The 26940-nt window shown below is 40.8% G+C and overlaps 1 protein-coding gene across 2 annotated transcripts in view; it reads left to right on the top strand.

Annotated features, from left to right (window-relative positions):
* The window catches only part of Diaph1 (diaphanous related formin 1), an 88205-nt gene that overhangs the window by 3392 nt on the left and 57873 nt on the right, over nt 1-26940 (top strand). The gene's annotated exons all lie outside the window — the stretch shown is intronic.

The following is a 26940-nucleotide window of genomic DNA, read 5'->3' as shown; positions in this document are numbered from 1 at the left end:
TTGAGCTATCATGTGGATACTAGAAACGGAACCTAGGTCTTCTGCAAGAGCAACAAGTGCTGTTAAGCACAGACCTATTTCTCCAGCTATCAAGAGCTGAAAATGTTATGGATTATAAATTGTTTGTTAGGAAACCTGAAAGAGTAGTAGCATCAGTGAGGAACAGTGTAGTTTGGATAAGCACATGGACCAAAACAGGCCTTTTGTATGTTCTGTGTGATAGAAGAACCTTTTGTTCTCCTTATTGGTCTGCACTGTAGTTTATAAATTGATTGCCAAGTTATTCTAGGGGAGAATTATATCTTCAGTGGAATGTAATAGAGACCCAAAATATAAAGTTATATGCCACATGTAATTCAGAAGAACAAAATCATGTTTATTAACAAATATGAGACATGATGGAGAAACAAGCAGTTTGTATATGAAAGTGGTTCCTTCTACTTTGTGTTTGTTGCCAACATAGTTACAGAAACCATTCTCATTTTGGAACTAATTTTATATTAAGGATTTTTCTTTTTTGCATTGAGCCTTCTGCTTGCAATCATTTGTCTCTCAGTAATAGAGAAACAAGCATCTTCATAAAGCAGCTAAGGTGTTTGCCTGTCACTGTGAGATGACACTTTGCTTGCAGCCACTGCTTGTTGTCTGTTATTTTCCTCTTCCTCATGTTCTTCTGGTGGCTGGTTTGAGCATAGCCAGGGGTTTGGGCAATCAGGCAGCTAGAAACTATTACAACTAAAATTTCTGAGCTGGGCATGGTGGCACACACCTTTAATCCTAGGCAGGTGGATCTCTGAGGCTAGCCTGGTCTATGGAGTGAGTTCCAGGAGAGCTAGGGCTACAAAGAAACTTTTTCTGGGAGCAGGGCAGGGAGTAGAGGAAACACTTAGGCACACGCCTTTAATCCCAGCACTTGGGAGGCAGAGGCAGGTGGATTGCTGTGAGTTTGAGGCCAGCCTGGTCTACAAAGCGAGTCCATGACAGCCAAGGCTACACAGAGAAACCCTGTCTTGGAAAAACAAAACAAAACTTCAGAACTGGAGACTAGTGAGATAGTTCAGTAGGTAAAGGCATTTGCTACTAAGTTTGAAGATACATTTGATCCCTAACACCCAATGGTGGAAGGAAAGAACGACACTTCCACATGGGCAACCGTGTATAAGTGTACACACACACACACACACACACACACACACACATACATACATACACACACACATTAAAAGAATATAAAAATCTTTAGTGCTAAAAAAGTTTGAAATTTCATCAAGTTTAAACATTCAGTGTTTTGGTCACTTCTGCAGCTGTATACTGCAAACATCCAGGGCTGAATGGTAGAAGATAGATGAATAAACAGAAGGGAAGCAGAAAATTTGGTTTCTACGTTTTCATTATTGAATACTAACATAGGAAAGGGCGTCATATAAGGGGGAAAGGTGAGCTGGGCGTGGTGGCGCACACCTTTAATCCCAGTATTCCGGAGGCAGAGGCAAGCGTATTGCTTTGAGTTTGAGGCCAGCCTGGTCTACAAAGTGGGTCTAGGACAGCCAAGGCTACACAGAGAAACCCTGTCACAAAAAACCGAAAAAAAAGAAAAGAAAAGGGGGGGGCAAGGTGCAGGAGTGAAAAGGAGTTGGTTCTGTATTGCTTGGCCCTGTAACAATTAGGGAGTGTCATTTGCTTTTTATCTTTTTTCAAGAAGAGGACTGGGGAGGCAGATGCAGGCGGATCTCTGTGAGTTCGAATCCAGCCTGGTCTACAAAGCATGTACAGGACAGCCAGAGCTACCCAGAGAAACCCTGTTTTGGGGGAAAAAGAGGACAGAATAGACAGGGAATACAGAGGAATATAATCATAATATAGCTGAATTAAAAGAGGTATAGCTAGCTCGCTAGCTCTTAGTATTTGGAGACCTCTGATCCCAGTGCTGCAGACCAATCCATAGCAGAGTTGGAGACCTTGTCAGCTCCTGATCTAACCATCCTCAAGTGTTGGTGTTGCAGTGTGTTTGTGGAGCTTCCTCGGTGTGACTGACTGGTGAGGCCCTGCCACTTTTATTTATTTTTTTTAAAATTTGTTTGTTTTATGCAGTGTTCTGCCTGCATGTACACCTGCATGCCAGAAGAGGGTACCAGATCTCATTACAGGTTGTTGTGAGCTATCACGTGGTTGCTGGGAATTGAACTCAAGACCTCTGGAAGAGCAGACCGTGCTCTTAAATTCTGAGCCATCTCTCCAGCCTCCAGCCCTGACATTCTTACCTGTGCATTGTGTGTCTTCCTGGGGGAGTCTATTTAAGGTTTTGTACGTTAAGTTTTTGTCTTTGTTTTAGCTTTAGTACGAGTCTTTGAATATATGTGTTTTGTATGTATTTTATTCTTGTTGCTTAAGTATTTAAATTTCTTAACAGTATATTTTGAAAGAAAAAAAGGAGGGAGACTTATTTTTGAAGAAGTCCCTTTCTCCCCACTTTTGGTCTTTGTGTTATTTCAACAGCTTTGCTAAAAACTCACTTATATTTTCTCTTTTCAGTATTTTTGTTCTACATATTTGTTTTGGAATTTTCCCTGTAGACAGAATGGGTCAGTTTTGAAACCTTTGAGATTCCATTTATCCTGTAACCCTGCCCCCTCCCTGCAACACACACAGCTAGTGCCAACTTTTGTTTTTCTCTTCTCAGTGTGCTACAGGTTCTATGCCAGTCTTCCAATGTATAAATATTAGTGAATGTTTAGAATTTTTACATGAGGCTACAATAGATTCATTCCAGGATAAAGAGTAATTATAACCTTGGCAATAACAACAGTTTGAATGAATTCCGCTTCCTGTGTGCCTACCAATGTACTAAAAAGTTTTGGATTCAGTTACTCATTAGTTTCAACACTGACCTTCATAAAATATACATTATTATTATTACTTTTATTTTATAGGTGATTGGGTTAGAATCCATTGAGATCAGGCAACCAACCTGCTTGACATAGAAGTATAAAGTGGCAGAGCTAGAATTCAAATCTAGATCTAGCTGATTGATCCATTACTTTGTAATGTCAGTTCACATGCAGTCAGTCTTTCACATCTCCCTTGTAAGAGTATTCACTTCTAGAGAATTCCTAGAAAATTTTGGTTGTATTCCTTAGAGTCTTTTGGTCATCTGTAGTCTATTAAAACTGGATTCTCCCAGATCCCATTAGTGGGAAAGTAGTTCAGGGTTTAGATAAAGTACAAAGTGCACTGGCTAAATGCCTAAATGCTTTGTGCATTTAGTAATTTAGACTTTGAAGCAGTTGGAAGAATCATAATTACAACTACCTTAGACATGAAAAAGTACCTGTGGCTGAGCATGCAAACCCCATCTTTCCCGTCTCAGGTGTTATTCAGCTGTGTTAAACATTTTTTAGAGTAACCTGATCTCCTCTGTAAGTAGACCAGCTTTTACAGCATCATGTGTCGGGAGTTTCAGTTAAGTTGCTGAGAGCAGCAAGTAGTGTTGAAAAACTGGGAGAAGTGAACCGAAGACCCACGACCGTCTTTGTAATTAGCCTTTTTATGATTAAATTTGATGTTTGGCATTCATAAACACTTACAATCTTGACACTTAAGGATTTGAATTGACTGCTAACTCCGGGGTCTCTTCTGAATCTGAGAACTACTGGCTTTGCTCTTTAGACCTGGCAGTTATTTGCCTGTAGTTAATAATTACGACATTGCCACAGAGATCCAAGCACATGAAACTATAATTTTCTGTATGATTGGTGGTAACAAGTAGAGAATAGAATTTCTCTTGTTTTCCTGTGTCCAAATATGTCTACCTTGGATCCGAAAGCTAATCATAAAGTCGTGTGGTTATTATATCAGATTTCAGCCTTGGTTTTTAAGAGATTATAATCTCAGCCATATATATGTGTGTGTATGTGTATATATGTGTATGTGTGTATATATGTGTGTATATATATGTACACCCCCACACACCCCCACACACCTATCTCTTGGAAGAAAAAAATTCTGTCCAGGGCTATGAACATAAGATTTGTGTGCATGGGCATGCTGCTGGGCTTTATGGCTTTGTATATGGTGGGCAAATACTCTTATCATTGAGCTACACTTTGAGCCTAGCATAAGTTAAAAACTGATGTCCAAATTTGAAGAATTGGGAAAATTAAATAGCAGTGTTATTGTACTTAGATAGGAGCTAAGTTTCATAATCTTGAGTGTTGCATGTGAAAAATATCTTAAAATGATACAAAGTTTAACTAGTCCTCCCTTTTTTAAATAAAGGAAGGTTATCGTAAACCAGTGATTTGCCCAGTATCCAGTCTAGAACTAGATGGCCTGCTTCTTCCAGATTGTTGCTTGGTTGTGACCTTATCACTAATTAGTCATGTGAATTTTGGACAAGTCACATCAGTTTGCTTGGCCTTTTCTTACAAAACCTGAGGGTTATTATGAATCATTCCTAAGGCCCATGTGCCCATGTGCCAGTGTGCCCGTGTCTTAGATTCAGTAAATAATCCAGTGCAGCAATGGGTAACGCTGGATTTATAGAAGCTGAGGGCTGTAGCTGGCTCAGGGAAGAAATCTGATTAATGGAGAGGGAAGGAATCTTCTGAGGTGGGGAGAAGTGCAAACAGAGGCTTAGGTGTGTGTGTGTGTGCTGGAAGTGAAGGAAAATTACACTGTTACAGGAGTCACAGAGATTGGTTGGGGGCAGATCACTAGGAGAACTAAAGCCACTTCACTTGGCAGAGATTTTAGGTTCCCTTCCTATAAAAGCATCTAGGAAAAAAGACAAAATTAGTATCTTATAGCAAATGATACACATTGATAGCAGTTTGTAGCCATATAATGTATAGTGGTGACCTTATGTAATCAGGATATCTAAGAACTCAGATTTTGTGTTAAGATCCAAGAAGTCATTACTTTTATTGGTATGGGTATTTTGCCCACATATGGGTGGTGAGAATTGAACCCTGGTCCTCTGGAAGAGCAAAACTGCTGAGACATCTGTCCAGCTCCCAGCAAATAATATTTTTCTACCTTTGATGGTATTTAGGTAGTCTAAAGTCTTTTTACCACTTATAATGTACTTGTCTTTTCAGAGACTGTCTGGTTCTTTAAAATGTGGCTTTTCAGCTGGATCTTAAGGTTGTATGAGGAAATTGTGGGCACAGTCAGATAATACCTTTGTGAGAACAGTCTGAGCCTGGGTTTGGGCCCAGTTACTTTTTTTGAATGTTATTCCTGACCCTGAGCTGTTATCTTTGGTTGCATGGCTATGGAAGTGTTCTTCACTCTTCCTTGAATACAAAAATATTTGTCTGATTCTAGTCTTCCCTTCCATCCATCCAGCTTGAAAGGTTCCTAAAAGCACTAGTGGTTCTTAGTTCATGTCATCTACAGTCTTTTCTGCACTTTATTTCAGTGGTAGAATCTTGCATCCAGATTCCCCACTCTCATGATCTAATATAAGAGATTGAGCGTTCTGAAAACATTAGTTATCTGTCATCAAGGTAACTGTGAACTAGAGAACCACTGACTTAGCTACCCCGACCAGAAGAGCCTACAAAGAGCTACAAAGGAAAAAAATGATTACTGCCTCTGGAGATCCTGTCTTACAGTTCAGACTTGTGTATAATGAAGGAACATTATGTATGATTAGAAGTCTCTTGAGTTATTTTACAAAGTGCAAGGCTGCTGACTTTCACTGCTGTGAGTGAGAGGAGTATTTGACCCAGTGCTCATCTAAAGTGAGTAAGTACGAGTTCCCATGGTGTTTCATGGCCATAGAAAGGTTTACACAGATCATTAAAGAAAGGAGAAAAGTACTGCAGGATATGTCTAAATGATAATTAATGGTCAGGCTGTACTATTCTTTCTTTTTAATTTTTAAAAATATTTATTTTATGTGTCTGACTGTTTTGTCTGCATGTATATATGTGCAGCAGCACCTGAGTACCTGGTACCCATGAAAGTCAGAAGATGGCATTGGATCTCTTAGAACTGGAATTAAGGATAGTTGTGAGCTGCTGTGGTGGGTACAGGGAACTGACCCAAGTCGTCTGCAAGAGCAATAAGTGCTCTTAACCTTTGAGCCTTCTCTCCAGCCCCATACCATTGTTTCTTCACACACACTCCAGCTGTAGAATTTCTTTAGTTCCGTTAATTTGGCCATAGAAGCAGATAGCTTTCGACTGTTGGAAAACTATTCCATCTTGCTGGACTTACAGAGAGAGATTTTTAGTTTTGTTTTTGTGTGAGATGTATATCAAGGCTCCTCACTTGCAGGGTTCTCTAATGATTTCTTGATCCTTGTATTTTTAAGGGGATGGGGGTTGGTCCTGGTTGGCAGCTCTTAGCCTCTGCTACAGCTTGCTACATGTAGCCTGTGGGTGACGTCTGTTTCCTGTGATTGAAACCACAAGAAGAAGTGGTGAGAAACCACCGTAGGATATGTATTATCAGGCAAGCAGCAGGCATTGGGTACCCCTTAGAGAGGGCGGCAGTAACCAGTTACAGTCTTTCAGAGGCCCAAAGAGACCTTAGAAATGATTTGACCCAGTTTTCCTTTAAATGAGGAGGACATGGAAGCTTAGAGCTGTTTTGTTGGCCTTAATTGGATGAGCTAGGTTTTAAAATCTAGCTCTTCAGTATGCTCTCACTTTGTGTTATTACTCTTAAATTCTGCAAGTGTTCTTTGCCTATTTACTAAGGTATACAAGAGACAGTATTGAACATTTAGAATATGGGAGTTGGATGATTTGTTTTAAATGCTGTGCTAATGAGTTTTTAAAAACTTTTCATACATTTCCAAAACATCAATATCCAAGAAACCAGGGTTTCTGCTGTTTTGTTTTTATTTCATAGAATATATGGATATTCTAGCACTATCTATGCACAATATTTTTTTAAAGATTTATTTATTTATTATTATGTATACAGTGTTCTGCCTGAGGGCATCAGATAACTTTACAGATGGTTGTGAGCCACCATGTGGTTGCTGGGACTTGAACTCTGGTCCTCTGGAAGAGCAGACACTGCTCTTAACCATTGAGCCATCTCTCCAGCCCCCCCATTGAGCCATCTCTCCAGCCCCCACAATATTTTTTATAGAATTACAATTACGATTTTATGTCTTCTTTTAAACTACTATAAACATTTCCATTTCTTAAAGCTTTAAATTTTTTATTTGAAATGGAAATGTATTTTTATTATAAAAGCAATATGTAGCTTTTTCTAAAGAAATGTAGGTAGATATAAACATGGAGTAAAACAATCCCATTGGATTTTGTTGTTGTTGGGTGTTTGTTTGTTTTTTGAGACAAGGTTTCTCTGTATAACTCTGGCTGTCCTGGAGCTTGCTTTGTAAACCAGGCTGGCCTCGAGCTTACAGGCTGCCTGCCTCTGCCTCCCAAGTGCTGGGATTAAAGGGGTGCACCACTACTGCCCTTTGTTTATTAGAAGTTGAAGTTATTTAAAGTAGAAACAAAGAAATACTTGCTATTTGGAAGTTGTTGGGCCTAAGTGCTCTGGCATGAAATTGTGTATGTGGTTGTGTCATGACATAGTTCAACAGAGTTTGGTTTCTAGAAGGGTCAGAATGGCTGACTTTGGCTTATGTTTCTGGTGAACACTCATGAGGATCTAAATCACCACTGTGCTCCCTACTCTCCAAGATTTCTCTTAAAATCTGTTCGGTTTATAAAAGCCTAGAAAATGTTTGCTGCAGTTTCTTTGCATTTTGAGTAGCAATGTAATTTTGGGGTTATTTACTCTATTATCAGTAGATGATAGTATTCAGTGATGATGTGTAACTTAGTTTGAATGAAAAGGAATGGGGTTAGGATTAAAAACAAGTTTTCATGCTTGGTGCCTGTATGTAGAAGTGATAGCAGCTGTAGAAACTTCCTGTCTGTTGGGCCTTGGGTGTGTCATATGTGTCTACCCCGAGGAGAAGATGTCCTGCTGCTCACTCACTAAGGAGGAGGACAGAGTTGCTAGGTGATTGAGAAACAGCATTCCTGAGTCACTGACTCTTTCTAAATGAATGGTCAACACCCCTTTTTTAAAGGAGCAATGACATTCTTCCCTGACCTCAGGCCCAATAAGAAGATGAGGAAGAACAAGTATAGTATTTGAAGCTTGAGAAATATATTGAAACTTTGGGGAAAAAAAAATCTGCTAATATTATGTGTTTCTATTAACATGTGTTTTCTGTATATGTGTTCAAGTTTTTATTTATTTATTTATTTTTTATTTATTTATTTATTTTTGGTTTTTCGAGACAAGGTTTCTCTGTGTAGCCTTGGCCATCCTGGGCTCACTTTGTAGACCAGGCTGGCCTCGAACTCACAGCGATCCGCCTGCCTCTGCCTCCTGAGTGCTGGGATTAAAGGCGTGCGCCACCACGCCCGGCATGTGTTCAAGTTTTTTTCCCCAAAACAGTGTTCTCTGTGTAGCCTTGACTGTCCTGGACTCACCTTGTAGACCAGGCTGGCCTCCAACTCACAGAGATCCACTAGGCTCTTCCAAGTGCTGGGATTAAAGGTGTGTGCCACCATGCCCAGCTTTGGTTTTTTGTTTTGTTTTTGTTTTTTGAGACAGGGTTGGGTTCAGGTTGTATCAGAACCTTAAGGTGTTTAAAAAGGAGGAGACTTTGTATACAGCTGTCTGCAAATGACAGAACATTCATTCATGGCTTTCACCCACTCCCTCAGCAGAAAAGATAGGCATGTCTGTCAGATGCTTTATTTCCCAGCTTTGAACACTTTTGTCTATTGGCAGCTTGTTTTCCAGACCCACGAGCGTCTTAGAGTGTAAGGTGCTGACACTGTAAGAGGAATGAACTGTCCCCGCCTGGCTTCTACCTGCTTCTCTGTGCTGGAATAGTGGAACCAGAGTGGCCTTTTCTTTTTCTTTCTTTCTTTCTTTCTCTTTCTTTTAATAATTTATTTATTTTTATTTTATTTACATTGATGCTTTGCTTCCATGTATGTCTGTGGGTGTCAGATTTTGGAGTTACAGACAGTTGTGAGCTGCCATGTGGGTTCTGGGAATTGAACCCGGGTCCTCCAGAAGAACAATCAGTGCTCCAAACCACTGAGCCAACTCTCCAACCCCAGAGTGGCCTTTTCTTCTTGTTTCCAGGCTATCAATTATCAGTGAAACATGTAGCCATACCAGTGCTTTAAGATGAGCTGACCTGGCTGGGCAGTGGTGGTGCACGCCTTTAATCTCAACACTTGGGAGGCAGAGGCAGGCAGATGTCTTTGAGTTCAAGACCAGCCTGGTCTACAGAGCAACTCCAGAACAGCCATCCATACAGAGAAACCCTGTCTTGGAAAAAAAAAAAAGCTGACCTGGGGCAAGAAGTTACTCTTGTCTTCTTGGCCGCTAGAGGAAGAAGTATTTGGATTTGTTAGCAAACAAATTCTAATACTTAGATAATGTTCCAGTTTGAGAGGCTCTGAACTCTGAATCTTCCTTCCTTCCTCAGCCTCCCAAGCACTAGGACTAGAAGTGTATCCCCTGCCTGGCTTCACCATTGCCTCAGAGCTTTGGAGTCCTTAATTTTCAATTCCAAAACTTGTTGTTGATTTGGCCTCCTATTTGGATTTCCTTTTCTCTGGGCTATCCTCCTCTTTTTTGAGGTGAGTGTTGGAACTCTGCACCATTCCTATTTAGTGTATAGGTACCAATAAAATGTGATGTCAGAATTTGGTTTTTTTGTAAGTGGAGATGAGATGACAATTCGTTTGCTATCCTCCTTGGCTGTTGATGGAAAATGGAAGGGAAAGTTCCTTATAATTCAAGAGGGAAATGATGAAGGAAGTCCAGCCACTGTGTGGTTCTGTCATTGTGCATTAATTTTTACAAGACATTTTGATTTTTTATCATTTTACATATTATTTTTGATCCTAATGAGATGACATAGTCCTAAAAATAGGAATACTAAAACTGTAGTAGATTTCAGATAGCAATCACACACTCTACCCTTCCTTACTGTCCTTTGGTGGAAATGTAAATTTTGTGGCAAAGCTAGATTACGATTCTTTGGTAATTGGGTTCAAGTCTGAGTTGTAAACCCCTGTAGCCTCACCATTCTAAGGGACTTAATGTGCACCCTGTGATAGAATACAGAGTGACTCAGAGGCAGACCCCATAGATCTGTCTGTTCTGCATGCCTTTCCTGGGAGATGTACTGCATTTGAAAGGAAGTTGTTGGTGACACTTACTTCCCATTTGCCTGTACGTAGTAGCCTTTGTCATTATTGAGAACTTACTGCTTTTTTTTTTTTTTTTTTTTTTTTTTTTTTGGTTTTTCGAGACAAGGTTTCTCTGTGTAGCCTTGGCTGTCCTAGACTCACTTTGTAGACCAGGCTGGCCTCGAACTCACGGCGATCCACCTGCCTCTGCCTCCCAAGTGCTGGGATTAAAGGCTTGCGCCACCACATCTGGCTGGAGAACTTACTGCTTTTCAAAGAAGATGGAAACACTCCTAAGTGACATCTTGCCTGTTCCATACTTGATTATTTTCCCCAAGGACAATTCATAAATATGTCTTGTGGGCTGAAGCACTAAGCATAGTCTCTGGTCTCATTTGTAGGGAAAGGCATAACTCTTGTAGGCTTAGCTGGTGCTTAATCCTACTTTTCTATGTAGAACTCCAAGCTTTTTATCAGTTGCTCTATTTGAATAACACTAGTGAGTGTGCCATGCTTATGGTGGTGCTTCAAAGTCTACAGTGGTGTTGATCGTAAAGGTCAGGATACATCACCTGAGTAAACACACTTTTGCCCCAGCAGCACTTAAGAGCTCAGAAGGAGTTGCAAATAGTATCTGTTAAGAAGGAGCTGACATATAAAGCATGAAGAACCCAGCTTAGATGATGGCTAAGTGTAAGTTTATAGGCAAAGAATACATTTGTTTTCTCACAGCCTGTTACTGAAGTACAGTGTTGCCTAATTAGTCATCAGGTGTTTATTTTACTAGAAGCCTTCCTGTAGTAAGACAGAAATCGCTGTACAGAGTCATCTTTCACTGTCCGTTGTACTTACGGAATCAGTGATCCTGAGAGGTGTCTATGCAGTCTTTTTTTAATTTTTTATTTTTATTTTTTTGGTTTTTCGAGACAAGGTTTCTCTGTGTAGTCTTGGCTGTCCTGGACTTACTTTGTAGACCAGGCTGGCCTTGAACTCACAGCGATCTGCCTGCCTCTGCTTCCCAAGTGCTGGGATTAAAGACATGCACCACTACGCTGGGTGGATTTTCCTACATAGCCCAGGATGGCCTTGAAGTAGCTATAAAGCCAGATCGGCCTCCAAGTCACAGTCTTCCTGTTTCTGCCTCTTGAGCTCTGGAATTATAGGTAGGCCCGCCACAGCTGGCCACTGTTTGGTTTTTACTAAAACTGAAGCATATTTTATATGACTTACAGTATGTTAGAAATAAAAATCAGAACTCAAGGCGTTTTTCCTTTAGAACTAGATCTAGATAATTCTGGATTTCAGCTGTTGAAATAATGTATGAATTTCGTATTGCTGTGCAACAAATTATCACCCAACTTAAAACATGGCATGGACACTGTGGGTGGGTTCTCAGTGTGTGACAGGGGCTGAAATCTAGATGTCAGCTGAGCTGTTTTTGCTAGAAGCTCTGCTGAAAGTCTGCTTTGAGAATCATTAGGGTTTTTGTTGTTGTTGTTGAAGAATCCAGTCCCTCACAGTGTGGGGCTCTGTTTCTTTCCTGTCGTCCAGTTTAGGACTTCACTCAGCACCCAGAGGCTATCTGTAATTCTTGTGCTTTGGCCAAGAATGACATGCTGAAACTGTCTTGACTTCTAGATGTAAAGCACTGGTGTGACTGGGTCAGGCCTACTTGGTAATCTTTCTTAGAAGTCAGCTTGTACCTTTCTCTTGTCAGTGACATAATCACAGGACAGCCTGTTACAGTTACAGTCCTGTTTCACAGCTATGCACAGACTAGGGATCTGGGGTCACATCTTAGAAGTCTACCACGCTTGCATGCTCCTTATTTTGAATTAGCCTAAAGGCAGATAGTCAGGAAAAGAAAGTGCTGCATGCCTTTAATCCCAGCACTCCAGAAGCAGAGGCAGAGGCAGGCAGATCTCTGATGTTTTTAGGCCAGCCTGGTAGCCTTAGGGTTGTGTTAGGGTTTCTATTGATGTTAGGTGTTTCTAAACACTACGACCAGAAGCAAGTTGAGGAGGAAAGGTTTCGTTTCATTTTACAGATTACAGTTCAGCAGCATCCAGGGAAGTCAGGGCAGGAGCCTGGAGGTAAGAACTTGAGCAGAGGCCATGGAGGAGTGCTGCTTTTACTGGCTTGCTCTCCACGACTTGCTCAGCTTGTTTTTTTGTTTTTTTTCCCCCCAGCCAGCTTTTTGTTCTTTTTCTTTTTGTTCTTGTTTTTCTTTTCATTTCTTCTCTTTTTGTTTGTTTTTCAAGACAGGGTTTCTCTGTGTGGCTCTAGCTGTCTTGGAACTCACTCTGTAGACCACTTTAAACATGGCATAGACAGTGAGGGTGGGTTCTCGAACTTGGAGATCCAACGGCCTCCTGAGTGCTGGGAGGTTTCCCAGTTGAAGTTTCTTCTCCCACAATGATTCTAGATTGTGCCAAGTTAACATATAAACTAGCCAGTACACTGGTTTACATACTGAGTTCCTGAAAGATCCTGTCACCAAGAGCAACAGCAACAAAAAGGTGTTGTGTATACTAGGTAGTCAGTGAATTGCATTCTGACCGTAATTGTAGCTATGAGAGAAATTGAGTTCTCCGGTCTGTCCAAGTTCATCACAGTGACGGTCATCTGTGCAGTTGTGGTAGTCACTTAGCCATGAGCTCAAGCATAAAAGTTATAGGTGGCTGTGTTAGCCTGAACTAAATCTTTAGAAAATACTGAAGTGTGGGTTTGCACTTGTGGGCTTATATTTCCCCTTTGCTGGCCATGTGGCTCATGCAGTAACTGTCCATGATTAGCTAGAGGGGCACAGTTCTAGGAACTGAGTCACTTTTCCTGTGTAATATACTTTGTGTTCAGAGTAATATTTAGTCATAATCTCTTATTAGAGTATTGCTAAAAACACTATACAACTACCCTTTTCTTGGCCATATAAAGTCTGTATCAAAAGATGGCCCTTAATTATTTTTAGTATTTTGTGCCTCTTCTGCTTCAAATTAAAATTTCAGAATTCAGAGAATCATGTAGCAGATAATTTTGGATGAAGTTTCTTACATCTTTGAGTTTACATTAGGCATAGTTGTGTTATTAGGCATACAAAAGAACTCCTATCTATGTTACTGACAAATTGAGTTTCAAAATATTGGGGCTGGAGAGATGGCCCAGCAGTTAATTGTCCTTACTGCTTTTGCAGAGGACCCATTTGGTTCCCAGTACCCATGTTACAGGACTTATAATCACCTGTAGCTTCAGGCCTCTGTGGACCCTGTACTCATGTGCAAATGCACACACATACACATACACATACCCATATGTAATTGAAAATAAAATCTTAAAAACTAAAGAATTCATACATAAAGCCACCACAATAACAAATGCAGGTATATAAAAGAAGTATCAACACTAATTTATTTATTATGTAAATAGCTATCAAGATATGTATATGATTCTTTAAGTCATTTAGTTTAATTAGTTGGTCCTTATGGGGCTTTACAGGGCTTATGTGGGTCCTTTGACAGTTTCTGATCTGTTTTTTTTTTTTTTATAAGCAGTACATGTCTAGTTTCTGATTTATTTTTTAAAACATGTGTTTTTATGTGTATGTGCCTGTGTGGGTCTGTGCACCATGTGTGTGCAGGTGTCCACAGAGATCAGAGGCATTTGACCTTCATCTGGGGCTACAGGAGGTTATGAATACCTTGATATGGGTCCTGGGAACTGGTCCCAGGTACACTGGAAGAACAGTAAGCACTTTTAACCTCTGAGCCATCTCTCTGGCCCCAAGGAAGTTTCTGGTTTCTTGTAGATGGTAGCCAAAAGATTTATCTTACCACATTGTACATTAAGATGTGGTGACTAATCAGGAACTGAATTACTAAAGTCTGGAAGAGGAGGAAGAAGGGGGCAGGCTTTCATTTCTAGGTTGGCTGATGCTTATTGCTCTGATGCTGTCGCTGTTGGTGCATGTTGATATTAGTGAGGCTAGATGAAACAGGTTTTCCCAGAGACGATAAAGCCGTGTTTAGTAAGTACAGTCTCTTAAGTTTTTTCCCTAACCAGCTAATGACCTGTAGATATTTATCTACTCATTCAATTCTGGCAAGAATTGTATAGACTAAGTGTTGTAGGGACTGGAGAGATGGCTCAGTGGTTAAGAGCCCTGGCTGCTTTTCTAGAGGATCCAGGTTCAATTCCCAGCACCCACATGGCAGCTCACAACTGTCTGTAACTCCAGTTATAGGGAGTCTGACACCCTCACACCAATGCATTTAAAATTAAATAAATTTTTAAAAAAGCATTGACTTACTAGTAATTGTTTGCATATAAATGAAGTATGAAAATTGTGTAACAAGCAAAAATCTAGACTGCAGAAAAGGCACTATTACCTCAGTCAGTGGACGACCACAGGAGATGCACTGCATAGTATCTTAAAAGTCATAACTCAATTTTAGATTGTCAGAATCTAAAGACCTGAGAAAGGACAGCAGGGGACCAGCAGTTCAAGAGTGGGCCTGCAAAATAGGCGAGCATCTTGCAATGCTTGCAATAAAAACCACCTCCTTAGATATCAAACAGGGAATATAGCTAGGACGTATGCTTTTGTAGATTTTGTGTGCTTAAGCTCATCATGACCAGCATCAGCTTTCCTGAATAAATCAGCAGAAAAAAACTTGAGGGATGATGTGAGTGTTTTCTTCTTGTTTTTTTGTTTGGTTGGTGTTTGGATTTTTGGGAGAGGGTTTCTCTGTGTAACAGAGCCCTGGCTGTCCTGGGCTCACTCTGTAGACCAGGCTGGCCTTGAACTCTAAAGAGATCTGCCTGCCACTCACTGCTTCTTGAGTGCTGGGGTTAAAGGTGTGTGCCACCACGCTGGCCTCGTGTGTTTTTGACAGCTTAGATAGTGAAGCAAAAAACAGAAGGGCAGAAACACACATATACATGGCAATGGTATGTCATTCAGTGTTGAAATGAAACGAATGATCAAGATATGAAGGCTAAATGTGTACTGAGAGAAGCCAATATGAAAAAGCTACAAAATAAATGACATTTTAGAAAAAGGGAACCTATGAAGGCATGAAGCCCTGTGGCTTCAGGAGGAAGGGTAGGAAAAGGTATAGTAGACAGAATTTCCATAGCAGCCAATGATGGTGATGAGCATATTTACACATAGACCATAAAATACCAAGAGTGAACTAGAGTAAATTATGGTCTTTGAACAATTATGTTATCTCAGTGAAGGTTTATTAATTATAACAAATGTATCACTTGAGTGCAGAATGTTAGTAAGGAGAGAAGCAATTCAGGTTCTGGGACAGGGACATATGGGAAAGTTCTATAGAGATTAGATGGTAGTGTCCTCAAAAACACAACACGGGCAGATGAAATGGCTCAGTAGGTAAAGGTGCCTGCTAGTCAAGACTGGCACCCTGAGTGATCCCCCCCACCTCCCGGAACTCATGCAAAAGTAGAGAACTGACTCTACAAAGTTGTCCTCTGATCATCACATGCACATTGGCATGCATGCCTATACACACATCATACAGAAATGATGATGATGATAAGATACCCTACAACTCATGTGTTCAAGGTTTCTTGTTTCTTTGTTTTGTTTGTTTGTTAGTTTTGAGACAGGGTTTTCCTGTGTAGCTCTGGCTGTCTTGAAACTTGCTGTATAGATCAGGCTGGCCCTGAATTCACAATGGTCTGCCTGCCTCTGCCTCTCTCTCTCTCTCTGCCTTCCTGAATGCTAGGATTAAAGGTGTGCACCGCCGCTGCTGCCACTGCTGCCTGGCTGCTTCCAGAGTTTCTATTATATTATGTTTAGACCCTTGTTTCCCATGAGCTGATAACATACCGTTATCAGACATCTGAGTAAAGTTCCTGACATGAGAAAGTGGAAGTAACTTCTATACAGAGGGGAAGATTTAAAAACAAAGATCATTAATATTTACTAGAGAAAATGGTGGCATACACTCAGGGAGGCAGAGGAAGGCAGATTTTTGTGAGTTTGAGGCCAGCCTGGTCCACAAAGCAAGTCCAGGACAGCAAGGCTACACAGAGAAACCCTGTCTCAAAAAACCAACTAACCAACCAACCAAACAAACAAATTAAAAAAGCTCAGAATTTTTGGGAGTTGAAAATAAAGCTGAATAAAAGCTAGAATAATTGGGAAAATTCCCCTTAAGGATAGCAGGAATATAGAGATAAAAAAGAAAGAGCAAGGGGAAACCCAGTGTTCAAATAAGAGAAAAGCAACAAACAGAAGAACAAGTTACCAAGGAAATAAAATAAATTTTCCAGCGTTGAAAGCAAGGATAAAAATAGATTGTACAAGGACCCAACTTTGTTAAACTGCAAAATATCCGTAAGAAAATCCTACTGAACTCAACAGAAGCATGGGAATGGGTTGTGCACGGCAGCCCCACATTTCCTGTCATTAATGGCCTTTAAGACCTGAAGAAAAGCAATGTTCAACCTACAAGTCCAAGCCCAAACACACCTGATAGTCAAATATGCCTTTAAAGTAGACATTGATACACATTTAAGTTTAAAAGAAAGTTTATCCCCATATATTCCAAGAGGCCATTATAGGATATGCTCCATCAAATGAAGGAACAAACTAAGTGAAAGACTGAGATGCAATAAACAGGAGTTCTCGAGTAGCAGGGAGGCCAGAGAAGCTCCAAGAATAGTTGCTGTGTGCCAGGCACAGAGAGGTGACCCACTGTAACAGCAGTGAAGCCGTATGTGGTGACATTCGCTGGTAATCCCAGCACGGGAGAGGCTGAAAAAGCACCAAGGCTGGAAGTTCAAGATCTGACTGACCTACAAAGTGAGGCCCTGAATCATAAAAACGAAACAAACAGAGTACAGTGGAGTGGTGAGGATTGCATCAGACTCTTAAAGATTGTCATTTCTGTTCTGGCTTTTGAAACTGACAATATATGTATAACCCTGGCTAAGACTTGGCTTGTCTGGACCACACATTATGGTGTGCACACATCCTCTGACATGTGTATACAAGTATACAGCTATGTCCACATACCATAGGACAACCTTGGTGTCGTTCCCTGGGCTCCATCCATCCTTTATTTTTATTTTTATTTTTTTGAGAAAGGGTCTCTCACCAACTAGGAGTCCCAGGGGTTGTCTTTCTGCCCCTGCCTCCCTAGCTTGGGGTTTATAAAAGTCAACTATCACACCTTGCTTGCTTTGTTTTTAACATATGTATTAACAGTCAAACTCTGGTTGTCAGGACCAGCTGAACTGTCTTCTCAGCCTCCACTGTCTTTTAATTTTTTTTAAAAGATTTATTTATTTTATGTGCATCTGTGTTTTGCCTGTATGTATGTCTGTGTGGTGGTGTTGGATCCCTTGGAACTGGAGTTACAGACAGTTGTGAACTGCCATGTGAGTGCTTGGAATTGAACCCAGCTCACCTGGAAGAATAGCCAGTGCTCTTAACCACGGAGCCATCTCTCCAGCCCCTCCAATGTCTTTTATGTGTCAGAGTGTATCCCTTTACCTACTAAAGAGATCTTCTGTTCAGCTTTCAGCACCCTCATCAGGCAGCTCACTACCGCCTGTAATTCCAGTTCCAAAGGATTTGATACCATCTTCTTGCCTCTGGAGCAATTACACATACAAACACAAATATATATACATAAAATTAATCATTTAAAAAATCGTGTTTATTTCCAAGTCTTAGCAATTATTTTGTGCAGCTGTTATGAATATCTGTGTGCATGTTTTTGTGTAGACATAAGTTTTCAACCCTGGGGCAAGTAAATATCAAGGAAAGCCAGATGTGGTAGTATGTACCTATAATCCTTGTACTCAGAAAGCAGAAGCAGGGTTATTATGAGTTTGAAGCTAACCTGGCTTGTGTAATATTGAGACTTTTTAAAACAAACAGCTATCACACAGCAGGGAGCTTTGTTTCTGGATAGTGTGATAGGAGTGTGTAGCTTCATAAGCTGCCATGCTTTCTGCAGCGTCACAGCATCGGGGTTTACTAGTGTTCTGCTTCTTGGCCATTGGCATAGGTTTATAATTGTATTTTGGAATTTGGGTTTCCCTAATGACATAGGCTTCTCAAAAGTCTTTTTTGTTTGTTTGTTTGTTTTTTTAATATTTTATTTACTTATTATGTACACAGTACTCTGCTCCCATGTGTGCCTGCCTGTCAGAAGAGGGCACCAGATCTCATTGCAGATGGTTGTGAGCCACCATGTGGTTGCTGGGAATTGAACTCATGTCCTCTGGAAGAGCAGACAGTGCTCTTAACCTCGTCTCCAGCCCTTAACGTTGAATTTTGAGTTGTTGGTGTATCTTACATAATAGTCCTTTATTAGGTGTGTCTTCCATGCATATTTTCTTCTAGTCTAATTGTCTTCTCAGAGCAATACTTTAAAAAGATAATTTTCCTTGAGAGATAGGTATCCAGTAGTAACCCTATTGAAAATCAGCATGAGTTTGTTTAAAGAGATTTTTAGAGTACATGAGTAGTTATATGTTTCAGTTTTTTAAAGTATTTTATTAGTGTGTATGTGAGTGTAAAGTGCCCTTGGAGGGCAGAAGAAAGGTCTGGATCCCTTGAAACTGAAGCTACAGGTCTCCGTGCACTGCCACATGGTTGCTGGGAGCAGAACTCAGGACCTATGGAAGAGCCGCAAATTCTCTTAACATCTGAACCATCTCTCCACTCCTGTAGTTAATGTAGGGGCAAGTTACAAGCAAGACTCTGGAGCCCAGAATAATTAAAATTATAACAAATTGGGTACTGTCATATTTAATAGTTTTAATTTTAAGTGTATTATTTAAAATATCAGTCTCTGAACTGCATTGCAACTATCTTATCATTTTAACTGAATTTAAACCAGGATTTCTAGAAATTCCAAGTAGTTTTATAGTTTTACAGAATTGGGTGTGTGCAAGAGCAGTACACACTGTTCACCCCTGAGCCATAAGTAAATATTTTTAAAAGAGTTTTTCAGTACGGGCATAAATTAACTTTTACTCCTCTCTACATAAAAAATGTGAAATACCCACAGTAGTATACAGATATGTTCACACACTGGGCATAGTGACCCATGCTTTAAATTCTAGTACCTGGGAGGCGGAGTCAGGCAGATCTCAACATGGTCTACATAGTGAATTCCAAGCCAGCCAAGGCTACAAAGTGAGAACCTGTCTCAGAAAAACAAACAAAATATTTCATGGGAGCATTATTAAAACTTTTGTTACATAACATGTATTTGTATTAGCTGCATAACGTTATAATTTTAGACAAAATATTGAAAATGTAAGTTCTAAAGATTAAAAGATGAACTGATTAAAAAAAAAATCAGTGAGGGTTGGAGACATGGGTCAGTTGTTAAAATCACTAATTGCTCTTCCAGAGGACTTGGCTTCAGTTACCAGCACCCATATGGCGGCTCACAACCGACTGAGCTCCAGCTCTGATGGCCTCTTCTGCCCTCCACAGGCACCAGGATGCATGTGGCCAGACATAGATGCTGGCAAGCATCACACACATTTTAAAAAAGAAAAAGCATCAAGATGAAAACATATCATTTGATATTACCACTTCTGGATTAGAGTTGCTTGTTTTTTGACACAGGGTCTTGCTGTCCTCGATTTCATTACCTTGCCTTAGCCTCTTGAGTACTGGGATTATAAGTATACAGTGTGATATTCAACTTCTAGAACATTCTTTTAGTTTAAAAAAAAAACAGTCTTTAATATAACTTAACAAATGTTTACACGTAAACTGTAATATTGAAACAGCAAATATCAGGTGTGTTTGCTTATGTACTTTTGTCTGTCACTGTCAGTATTGAGTGCCAGGAAGCAAGAGGAGCCAATAAAGAGTGATTGTTTCTCAGTTCAAGACTATAAATGACTTGAGTTCTAAAGTTTGCTCATTCTGCTCTTAGGACAAAAGAGTAGTAAAGCCTATTAGCCATCCTTTGGTAACACAAATGTTTACACTTTAAAAGATGCTGACATTACTGTACACCTAAGTATACAGACGCTGATACTCTCCATTATTAGGGAGTCTGTCTGCTCAGTGCAGTGGAGCACAACATTTCATTGTTGTCCTCAGCATCCTTTAGCCAAAATATTTCCTTTCCCTCCTCCTAAAAAAGAAAAAACAAACAAACAAAAATAAACCACTGAAAGGAGGAGAAAGAACTCTGCCTTGTTCTGAAATTATAGGCATTTGCCGTCATACCAGCTTGACTCTGTTGTGGCTCAGGAAGGGTCAGTTCATGGTCGCTTGGCACCTTACGCTTGGACAGAGCATCATGGAAGTAGGAACATGGAACAGATGAGAGCTCTTCACTACATGGCTTACCATAAAGTAGGGGGAGAACAAGCTGTCAGGGATAGTGGACCTCCAAGTACCCTTTCCCCCGTGACCTTCCCTTGCTGAAACATCCCAACTTCCAAGGTTGTACAGCCTTCCAAAATGAACTGCCAGCTGGGGCTTGAAGTCCACTGGGGACTTCAGTTCAGTCTATAGCAGAATACAGTGTAGTTCTTTGCTTCATTCATCATTTCTTCCTCCTTTCTTTTTTTTTTTTTTTTTTTTTTGTTTGTTTGTTTTTTTTGTTTTTTGAGACAGGGTTTCTCTGTGTAGCCTTGACTGACCTCATACTCATTTTGTACACCATGCTGGCCTTGAACTCACAGAGACCCTCCCGACTGCCTCCCAAGTGCTAGGATTAAAGGCATGTGCCACCATGCCCGGCTTCCCCCTTTTCTTTTATAAACTAATGAATGCACCTGTGTATGTGCACACAGAGGTCAGAGGTGAACCCTCAAGAGTTGGTTCTTTCTGTTCTTTAGAATCAATTTGCTGTTAATCACAAAATAACTTGATTTTGATTAGGGTTTTTAATCTGTAGATCAAATGTGGAGAAACTTAATCCTAACATAATTAAGCCTTCCTGCTCATGAATATGGAACATTCCTTTGTCTGTTTCTTTGATTTTATAGTTTTAGATCTTGTCCATACTTTGTTAGATTTATACCTAGGGTAATGGTTTTATGTTTGAAATTTTGTATTGCATTTGTTCATTGCTGCCCTTTTTAATTTTTAGATTATTTTATTTTAGGTGTATGAATGCTTTACCTGCATGTGCATATATACCTGGTGCCTGTGAAGGCCAGAAGAGCACATTGGATCCCCTGGATCCTGTTTTAGTCCCTTAGGATAGTGGAAAGGACCCCTCTGGGGAGCTTCCTTACCCTTTTCCTGATCTTAGCTGCAGATTCTATTCTGTCAACATGAATTATGCTAACTGTAGGGTTTCGTGTTGTTTCTTTTTTAGTAGATATTCTTTATCAAGTTGAAGTTCTGTATTTCTGGGCCAGTTGCTAAATTTTCTCAGGAGATATTTAATGTGTATTTAAACTCCATAAACAAATGAAAAGGTAGGTATAGAGTTTCAGTTATTCTAAATATAGTAACAGTAAAATGCTTATTTCTGGGTTTAGATTTTGTTAGAACTATAATTGTTCATTTGTAGGAGCTAGCCATATTTGACATTACACATACCTAGTGGCTCCTAGTGCTCTGGGAGATCTTAGACTAGGTCAGTAGCTTTAGGACCCCTATTTTAGAGAAGGTTCTTCTAGCTTTCTGCCTTGTGTGAAAAGGCCAGTTTGCTAGGGCTCTTATTTTGCAGGGGATATGTGCTGACTGCTACACTGTGCTTCCAATCCACAGTGTTCTGCCTGTATATAATGCCTGCACAACAGAAGAGGGCACCAGATCTCATTATAGGTTGTGAGCCATCATATGATTGCTGGGAATTGAACTCATGATCTTTAGAAGAGCAGGCAGTGCTCTTAACCTCTGAGCCATCTCTCCAGCACCTGACCATTTGTTTTTCATTTGAGACTGCTTTCTGTGCCTGCTGGTACAACTAATCTTCTATGCCCAGTGAAACCACTGAACTAGAAAGGTTTATTGGGGATCAAATAAACCTATCCTGGGGGCTGGGCAGAGGGAAGAACAAAATAAAGGAAAAGGAGCAGATTTACCCCCCCCCCCCAAGACAGGGTCTCTCTGTGTAGCCTTGGCTGTCCTGGATTCTCTTTGTAGACCAGGCTGGCCTACAACTCACAACCATCCACCTGCCCCTGCCTCCCAAGTGGTAGGATTACAGGCATGTGCCACCAGGCCAGGTTAGAAGCAGATTTTGTATGACAGTCAGCAGGGTGTTTATGTAGTCTTTGAACTGATAGGGAACTAGATGCTTTAGCCTGAGGTAGTTGACCTTTAGGACAAGATTAAGGGTGGTTCCTGGTAAGCAGAAACTGGCCTTATGAAGATCTCCTTTTCTGGTAAACCCCACCCTACCCAATCCCTGCCTTTTAGGCTTGTTTATCCAATAACATTCTTCTATTACTTAGCCCTCTGTTTAGGACAGTGTCATCAGCCCTGCCATTTTGGGGTGCCACTTTAGATTTAACATGCCCCATTTGCATTTTCTTCAGGTTTTGTTTTTCTCTTGTTCTCTAGGATCTTGTAGGCACTTTCTTTCCATTATTTGCTTATTTCTGGAAGATATTTTTTCTGTAGGTTAGGAGACCTTTGAGAACCAGAGGAATTGGGTATTTTGGCTCAGTTTAACCCCCCCCCTTGTGTCTCTCTGTCCCCCCCCCCCCCGTTTTGTTTTCTGAGACAGTTTTTCTCTAGCCCTGGCCATCACTCTGTAGACCAGGTTGGCCTTGAATTTAGAGATCCACCTGCTTCTGATCCTAAGCACTGGGATTAAAGGCATGTGCCACCATCACCCAGCAAGCTTGTCATCTTTTACCTACAAGTTATTCATCTATTTGTGAATCAGATCTGCTTTGTTATCTTACTGATTTGAGTGGTAGTATGTAGTAGACTCCATTGGAAAGACAGAAAGTGTGATGTACTCAGGCAGGGAACAGTAAAAATTTGCAGAAGACAGAGAAGACTGAGTGTTTAGAGCTGGGTAAATGATAAAGAGATTCTTAAAAGATGGGAGGGACGTTGAGGCACCAGGCAGAAGTGCAGCTTAAGTAGCATTTGTCTGTCCTGTCTTGTCTTTCCTTCTTTTTTTCTTTGCGTTGTTTTCAATTTTAAACTTCTTGTGGTCTAGGAATGTCTTTATCTACACCACAGACTCCATAAAACACTAAAGGGACTGGAGAGATTGCTCAGTGAATAAAAGCACTTGGAAGGGGCCATAGTTCAGTTCTCAGTACCCACATGGACCTAATATCTCCTCTCTCCTCCTCAGGCACCAGGCACCCAGGTGATGCACATATATACACGCAGGCATTCATATATGCACATAATATATAAAAAGTTTTAAACTAATTGAAAAAAATTTAATAAAGCCATTTCAAACACTGAATAGAATCTGTAAGAGGAAACATGGAGCTCTGAGTTGAGTAAGCCATGTTCTCAGGATTCTGTAGTAACAGGTTTCCATTTCAATAGCTGAGCTTGCTGTTTGATTATTTTATTGAATTCAGAAATAGATTTTGGTCTGCTGATTTACTTTGTTGGGTGTTGCTGCCCTCTGTTGGACTCTTTTGGGAACTGCAGCTGTTCCATATGAATCCCTTTTTTTGGTCCTTACTCCAAGTTGAATACTAAAACACAGATTATTTTGTTTCTTTGTTTGTGTAAGTCTACGTTTTCTGAAGCAAGGTCTCACTGCCTCTGTCTCCCTGTAGCCAAGGGTGTTACTGAACTCCTGATTCTTATGCTTCCGGCTCTTCCATTATGGATGTGCAGCACTACCCTCTTGCATGCTTGGCAAGTGCTCCACCAAATGAGCACGTTTTAGGCCCCCAGTGTCTTGGACTTGCTTAGTAGACCAGGCTAGCCTCGAACTCAGAGCAGTCTGCCTGCCTCTGCTCCCAGAGTGCTGGGATCACAGGTGTGTGCCACTATGCCCGGCTCAGATATATTTCTAATGATGCTCCAGGAAAGCAAGGGAAATGGACATTTTCTTTCTTTGGAATGTTTGTGTACATTTCTGTGGCAGAATTTCTGGTAATGAACTGAGAATAAGGCAGAAGAACTTGGGGGACGCAGACGTTGAGGCCTTTGGATCTGAAGACTTGCGTTCTAATCGTGTGGCTGGTGACTCACTGTACCTGTGTGGGTGTTGGCTTCCTCCCTGAAAGAATGAGGAGGTAGAAGAGATGTGAGGGCTTTCCAAGGTTGTCGGCTTTTTAGGTCCCTGGCTCTCCACTCAAGGAACGTTCTAGTCTGGAAGGTAGAGCAGGCAATCAGAAGAACACTGTAACCCACTCTCAGTGCTGTGAGTCAGACAGGTACCTGTCATTTCGGGAACACCAGGAAAGGCACCAGTCTAAGAGGAGCAGTCATGCTGCCAGCCTGCTAGCGTTAGCCTGGAAGTACAGTGTAGGCTGAGGGAGGCAGCAGTCTAGTGGAGGTCTGGGTGGGAGGCAGTGTGATCTCTCTGGGCCTGCAGCTAGGCCTGTATGCCAAAAACTAAGCATTTGAGTGTAGAGGGTTTGTCACTGGCAAGCCTTGAGGGGGAATGGCAGCATGATCTTATACCATGGTAAGGAGTTTGGGTTTTAAGTTGAACGCAACAAATTGTTTGTTTTGGAGACAATCTCATATAGCTCAGATTGACTGCACTTAATATATAGCTGAGGATGACTTTTTCATTTCTCACGTGCTGTGACTACAGGTGTGCTCGACCACACCCAGCTTTAGAAAGAGTGCTCTTGAATATAATTTGGAGAATGGATATGGTGTAAAGGAGACAGAACCGAGGCACCTGATAGTTTAAGAGGCCATTGCAGTATAGTAAGCTGGGGTAGTGGAAATGGGTGGAAGAGAGGTGAACCCAGAGTCAGTAAACAAAAGAGCAATGTGCCAGTCTCTCTTCCTTTAACTTAGCCCACTGCTGTGGACAGTTCAGCCACCACCCACTGACTAGACGCAGGTTCTTTTAGCCATACCATTTTCATCCCAGAGTTCTTTGGCTGTTTCTTGCTTTTTAAGAGAACATTTGAATTTGGTGCCAAGGTTGGGATATGATGAACCTTAGGTATGACTACTTAGGCTACAGGGACGGTGTATTTCCTTTGTGGCTTTTTTCTAGATGCCACTTAGATCATTTAAGTCCCACAGCTTGCGTACCGTTGCTGTTATTTTCAGTGTGCTGCTCTGATGAAGCTGTGGCTTATTGCTGCTGCCCAGCCCATCAGACAGGGATCCTTTCTGTGTAAGCGCACGTGTACAGGTGACTTAAGGATACGAAATAAGGAAATGTCTGGCAGTCTTCTTGAGTAGTGATTTGTCATCCTCCTGTCTGTACCCCCGGTAAACGGTACACATGACGTTCCATAGATGCTGCCAAGGTTGCCATGTTCTCAGACAAGCGGGTATTGCTAGTCAGTGGAAATGTGGCCTCCTCTGGGCCAGGGAGGACAAAGTAAATATTCTTAACTTACATTGGACCTGACTGAATTGTGATCCGAGGACTATGAGCATAGTGAATGTGGACCTTCCTGTCATCAGGGGGCTAGGTAAGTAGCTTTGTGGCGAGACAGAACTGTTTTTTTCGTAAGTTGAGTAATTTAGTCAAGAGGCATTTACCCTATCTTTTCATGGATAGTAATAAAAACAAAAAAAGTTATGGTTGAAGTTGCATAGGGTGAAGAAAACTTCCCACCTTCCTAGACTTAAAGCATTCAGACATTAAGGTCTCTGTCTCTCTCTCTCTCTCTCTCTCTCTCTCTCTCTCTCTCTCTCTCTCTCTCTGTCTCTCTCTCTCTCTGTCTCTCTCTCTCTGTCTCTCTCTGTCTCTCTCTCTCTCTCTCTCTCTCTCTCTGTGTGTGTGTGTTTACATGTGGAAGAAAATAGAAAACATCAAGTAATTACAAACTTAGACCTATATAATCACTGTCCATATCAAGAAATAGAAAATCTTCAACATACTAGAAACCTTTTTGTCTTCTTTCCTGATCATAACCTATAGTAGTCACAAGTCATCACTGTTGGTCATCTGAGATAATCATGCTCTTTACAGTCTTACATCCCAACTAATGTGGTTTTAAGTGTTCTTAACATAGTGTCAATGAACTAACGATTCTGTGTACTTGTGAGTAGTTGAAAGTGTATCCACTTTCTCTGAAGAGCTATTTTCCATTGGACTGATGTGCCCTCACTGGCTATTTGGATTTTCTCTTTCAGGTATGACAGTATGTCTGTGCATGCTTTTGTTACTTAACTGCACACTTCAGCAGGGCAGATGCTTACAAATTGCTGTGCTGAATTATAATGTATATACACTTAATTTTACTAGATGATCTCAATTGTTTTCCTAAGTTTGCCCAGTGGTTTGTGCTAACCCCAGCAAAGTATAAGCAAACCATTGTTCCTCTACAACTAGATAGATACAAAAGATAAGATCCAGATTCTCACACACACGCTGTGTTTCTGTCGCTATGAGCTGATACTTTATTGTGATTTTTATCTATCTATATTTGTGATGCTCGGAATTAAACCCAGAGTCTTTTGCATACTAGCCACGGACTCCATCACTGAGCATTTAGCCCCATGCGTATCTTCCTTTTAAAATCCTGAGACAGAATATCACTATGTTTTTTGGTCTGCCTTGGATTGACTCTGCAGCCCACAAAGATCTTGAACTTATAGCACCCCTGCCTTACCTATAAAGTAGCTAGGATTACAGGCTTTCACCAC

Source organism: Acomys russatus, chromosome 20 (genome assembly GCF_903995435.1).
Source record: "Acomys russatus chromosome 20, mAcoRus1.1, whole genome shotgun sequence".
NCBI lineage: Eukaryota > Metazoa > Chordata > Mammalia > Rodentia > Muridae > Acomys > Acomys russatus.
Note: the sequence above shows the minus strand (reverse complement) of the source record. Positions and strands in the feature narration are given on the sequence as shown.